At 38.7% G+C, this 5796-nt stretch overlaps 1 pseudogene; it reads right to left on the reverse strand.

The window, feature by feature from the left end:
* Positions 1–894: 894 nt before the first annotated feature.
* Positions 895–1702, reverse strand: LOC102281188 (sodium/potassium-transporting ATPase subunit beta-3 pseudogene; annotated as a pseudogene).
* Between the last annotated feature and the right edge of the window lie 4094 nt (positions 1703–5796).

A 5796-nucleotide genomic window follows, 5' to 3' on the forward strand; every position in this document is an offset into this window, starting at 1 on the left:
CAGCTTGTACACCTGTAAGTTCTCAGTTTCATGTACTGTTAAAGCCTAGCTTGGAGGATTTTGAGCATTACCTTGCTAGCGTGTGAAATGAGTGTCATTGTGCCATAGTTTGAACATTCTTCGGCATTGCCCTTCTTTGGTTTTGGAATGAAAACGACCTTTTCCAGTTCTGTGGCAACTGCTAAGTTTTCCAAATTTGCTGACATATTGAGTGCACCACTTTAACAGCATTATCTTTCAGGATTTGAAATTGCTCAGCTGGAATTCCATCACCTCTACTAACTTTGTTCGTAGTGATGCTTCCTAAGGGCCACTTTATTTCGCTCTTCAGGAGGTCTGACTCTAGGTGAGTAATTGTGATTATCTGGTCATTAGAATTTTTTTTTTTTTTTACCTTTCAAATCCACTTTTATTTTCCTTTTTCCTCCTCATGCACAGAAGTTTTCCACAAGCTGATTTTCTTGCAGGTATAAAGTCATTTGATTTTGGTCAGATGCCATTTTATCCCCTAAAACTTTGCTAGCATCAAAATATGACAGTTAACCAGTGTTAAATCTATAAAGTATTTACATAACACAGCACATTAAGCTTTAGACACTTGGCAACTAAACCACATAAAAATTGGAGAAGATTCCCAACCTACATGTTCAGAATCAGGAGTTCACAGTTGCTATCTAGTGACTGTACATGGTTCAAAAAGCAACAGAGGCAACACACGGTTACTTGGAAAGACATGGACCACTATCATCTGGAAGCACATTATGTTACCCCAGTGTCATGTCCCACTCCACCTTTCTCCAAGGTGGTCTCATAATTCTGGAATGACAGGTTTGGCTGATACAAAATGAAGCCAGACAACACAACGTTTACTCTGTGGAGACATCCTAACTCCTACTATGCATGCATGGTGATCTTGAATGTAACTCATCCTAAAAACTTGTCATGGTCATTCTGGGTTTTTAGGTTGGGTGATCCATCAATCTTGCACTCAACCATTGCTTCTTTTACTTCAGCATCACTACCAAAGCGAGCTGGATGGCAACTAGTGGCTGCAGGTAGCTCCCATGCAGTTTTTTTTCCATAATATGGAAAATATTTTAAATCTATCTTTCCATTGGGAGAATAAGTTGATAGAACTGCTGTGCTTTCACTCTTTGCAATACCATCTATCCTTGGTTCTCCTTGAGGCTGTAATCCAATTGTTCTGTTAATTTTCATAAGAACACAAGTGTTTCCTACTTGGTAGCCAAACGTGGGATCATCCACACCACTGCATCCTTCAAATAAGGCGAGAAGAAACTGACATGTTGTGTATTCTGGAATCTTCTGCTCAAAAAAGGTTCCAGTCTGTGAGATTGTTCTATTCTTCTAAGCCATATGGCTTTAGAAATTTCTTAAGGTCATCAATGTACCCTTGATAGGATTCTGAATCAGACAGAGTGAATGAAAAATCCAACGCCGACACTGCTTTTGGAAAAACTGTAAATCCTGGACTAGGAATCTGGTCAGGGTATTTTGGAACCTCATCGTTCAGAGTCTGAAGCATGGTCCACATTGTGAATGAAAAGAGTGCAGCCAGGAACCCATAACAGACTAGGTGAAAGAGTACAATCAAACCTCAGCTCTTGGTGGTCCAGTTGGAGACGAAGAGCTTCCATTCAGCCAGGCTCTGGTTGAAGGATTTCTTGTCTTTCTTCATCATGGTGTGTGTGCTGTTGACAAGGGGAGCTGCGGCCGTGGGGGTGGAGCAGCGAGGAGCGCAGAGACGCGTCCAGTCTCCAGCCACACAGCCCAGCGCCAGCAGCGGAAGACAACGGGGCTGAGGAAACCTCCTGGCTGTGGAGAGCAGTCAAACCGCCTGTGCTGAACTGCGCCCAGTTGGGCTGCTACTGGACTACAGTTCCGTCCTCCAGAGCCAATCCCTGCGCTGTTCAGGCCCCCAAGACTTTTTTTGTATAGTTCTTCTGTGTATTTTTACCACCTCTTCTTAATATCTTCTGCTTCTGTTAGGTCCATATTGTTTGTCTTTTATTGTGCCTACGTTTTTAATGAAATGTTCCCTTGGTATCTCTAATTTTCTTGAAGAGATCTCTAGTCTTTTCTATTCTACTGTTTTCATGTATTTCTTTGCATTGTTCACTTAGGATGGCTTTCTTATCTCTCCTTGCTATTGTTTGGAACTCTGCATTCAGATGGGTCTATCTTTCTTTTTTTCCTTTGCCTTTCACTTCTCTTCTTTTCTGAGCTATTTGTAAGGCCTCCTCAGACAACCATTTTGCTTTTTTGCTTTTCTTTTTCTTTGGAATGGTTTTGATCACCGTCTCCTGTGCAGTGTTATAAAACTCTGTCCATAGATCTTCAGGCACTCTCCATCATATCTAATCCCTTGAATCTATTTGTCACTTCCACTGTATAATTGTAAGAGATTTGATTTAGGTCACTAATTACTGGGACTTCCCAGGTGACACTAGTGCTAAAGAACATGTCTGCCAATTCAGGACATGTAAGAGATGCGTAGGAAATGGCAACCTACTCTAATATTATTGCCAGGTTAATCCCATGGACAGAGGAGCCTGGTGGGCTACAGTCCATGGGGTTTCAAAGAGTCAGACATAACTAAAGTGACTTAGCACTCATGCATGCACTAATTATTAGAGAAATGCAAATCAAATCAATAATGGGGTATCACCTCATACTGGTCAGAATGGCATCATCAGAAAAGTTTCAAACAATAAATACTGGAGAGGACATGAACAAAAGGGAGCCCTCCTACACTGCTGGTGGGAATATAAATTGGTATAGACACTATGGAGAATAAGAAAATAAAAATAAGCTAACATATGATTCAGAAATACCACTCCTAGTCATATATCCAGAGAAAATCATAATTCAAAAAGATACATGTATCCAAATATTCATTGCAGCACTATTTACCATAGCCAGAACTTGGAAGCAACCAAATGTATATCAACAGAGGACTAGATAAGAAGATGGGGTATGTATATACAATGGAATATTACTTAGGCATAAAAAGGAATTATTTAATGCCATTGACAGCAGCATGGATGGACTTAGAAATCATTGGTGATTGAAGTAAGTCAGACAGAGAAAGATAATATCATATGATAGCATTTGTATGTGGAATCTAAAATAAAAAAGGGTACAAATGAGCTTATTTGACAAAACAGGAATTGAGTTACAGATGTGGAAAACTAATTTATGGTTACCAGGGGTAAGGGGTGAAGGGATAAATTGGGAGATTGGAACTGACATGCACACTACTATATGCTTTTGAACTGTGGTGTTGGAGAAGACTCTTGAGAGTCCCTTGGACTGCAAGGAGCTCCAACCAGTCCATTCTAAAGGAGATCAGTCCTGGGTGTTCATTGGAAATGAAGTCACTCAGTCGTGTCCGACTCTTTGTGACCCCATGGACACCAGGCTCCTCCGTCCATGGGATTTTCTAGGCAAGAGTACTGGAGTGGGTTGCCTTTTCTTTCTCCAGGGAACTTCCTGACCCAGGGATCAAACCTGGGTCTCCCGCCTTGTAGACAGACGCTTTACCGTCTGAGCCACCAGGGAAGTCTGAAGGTCTGATGCTAAAGCTGAAACTCCAGTACTTTGGCCACCTGATGCGAAGAGTTGACTCATTGGAAAAGACTCTGATGCTGGGAGGGATTGGGGGCAGGAGGAGAAGGGGACAACAGAGGATGAGATGGCTGGATGGCATCACCGACTTGATGGACATGAGTTTGAGTGAACTCCGAGAGTTGGTGATGGGCAGGGAGGCCTGGCGTGCTGCGATTCATGGGGTTGCAAAGAGTCGGACACGACTGAGCAACTGAACTGAACTGAATACATAAAATAGGTAACTAACAAGAACCTGCTGGAAATTACTCAGTACTCTGTAGTGGCCTATATGGGGAAAGAATCTAAAATAAAGTGGAGATATGTATATGCGTAAGTGTTTAATTTCGCTGTATATTTGAAACTAACACAACATTGTAAATCAACTATACACCAATAAAAATTTTAAAGATAAAATAAAGTCTCTTAATTTGTATTCTTAAAATGGAGAACACAGAATCTCACGTTAGAAAAAACCATAAGGAAAATATTTTTGGGTAGTAATATAATTATTCTAAACATAATCATTTATACTCTAAAATGATTATTGTGGTCAGAGAAGATACTTGACATGATTTCAATTTTCCTAAATTTACTGATGTTTGATTTGTGACCCAAGATGTGATCTATCATGGAGAATGTTCCATGTGCACTTGAGAAGAAGGTGTATTCTGCATTTGGATGGAACGTCCTGAAGATATAAAGAAGATCCATCTCATCTAATGTATCATTTAAGACTTGTGCTTCTTTATTAATTTTCTGTTTTGATGATCTGTCCATTGGTGTGAATGGGGGGTTAAAGTCTCCTACTATTATCGTGTTACTGTTAATTTCTCCTTTTATGTCTGTAAGTGTTTGTTTTATGTACTGAGGTGCTCTTACGTTGGGTGCATAGATATTTACAATTGTTATGTCTTCCTCTTGGATTGCTCCCTTGATCATTCATGTAGTGTCCTTCCTTATTTCTTGTAATAGTCTTTACTTTAAGGTCTATTTTGTCTGATATGAGGACTGTTACTCCAGATTTCTTTTGCTTTCCATTTTCATGGAATATATTTTTCCATCCTCTCAGTTTCAGTCTATATGTGTCTTTAGGTCTGAAGTGGGTTTCTGGTAGACAGCATATATATGGGTCTTGTTTTTTTTTTTTTTTAATCCATTCAGCCAGTCTGTGTCTTTTGGTTGGTGCATTTAATCCATTTACATTTAAAGTAATTATTGATATGTATGTTCCTATTGCCATTTTCTTAGTTATTTGGGGTTTGATTTTGTAGATCTTTTTCTTCTCTTGCATTTCTTGACTATATAAGTCCCTTTAACATTTGTTGTAAAGCTGGTTTAGTGGTACTAAATTCTCTTAACTTTTGCTTGTCTGTAAAGCTTTTGATTTCTCCATGAATTTTGAATGAGATCCTTGCCAGGTAGAGTAATCTTGGTTTTAGATTTTTCTCTTTCAGTACTTTAAATATATCCTGCCATTCTCGTCTGGCCTGCAGATTCTGCTGAAAGATTAGCTGTTAAATGTATGGGGTTTCTCTTGTATGTTACTTGTTGCCTTTCCTTGCTGTTTTTAATATTCTTTTTTATGTTTAGTATTTGTTAGTTTGATTAGTATGTGTCTTGGTGTATTTCTCCTTGGGTTTAATGAGACTCTTTGCACTTCTTGGACTTGATTGATTATTTCCTTTCCCATATTGGGGAAAATTTCAACTACAATCTCTTCAATAATTTTCTTGTGCCCTTTCTTTTTCTCTTCTTCTTCTGGGACCCCTATAATTTGAATGCTGGTGCATTTAATATTGTCACAGAGGTCTCTGAGATTATCCTTAGTTATTTCCATTCTTTTTACTTTATTCTGCTCTTCAGAAGTTATTTCCACCATTTCATCATCCATCTCACTTATCCATTCTTCTACCTAAGATATTCTGTTACTGATTCTGTCTAGAGTATTTTAAATTTCAGTAATTGTGTTGTTTGTCTCTGTATATTTATTTTTTATTTCTTCTAGGTCTTTGTGAATTGATTCTTGCATTTTCTCCATTTTATTTTCAAGGTTTTGGATCAACTTTACTATCATTATTCTGAATTCTTTTTCTGGTAGTTTGCCTATTTCCTCTTCATTTATTTGGATTTGTGGGTGTCTAGGTTGTTCCTTCATTTGAACAGTAT

This window comes from Bos mutus, chromosome 1, assembly GCF_027580195.1.
Source record: "Bos mutus isolate GX-2022 chromosome 1, NWIPB_WYAK_1.1, whole genome shotgun sequence".
NCBI classification, from domain to species: Eukaryota; Metazoa; Chordata; class Mammalia; order Artiodactyla; family Bovidae; genus Bos; species Bos mutus.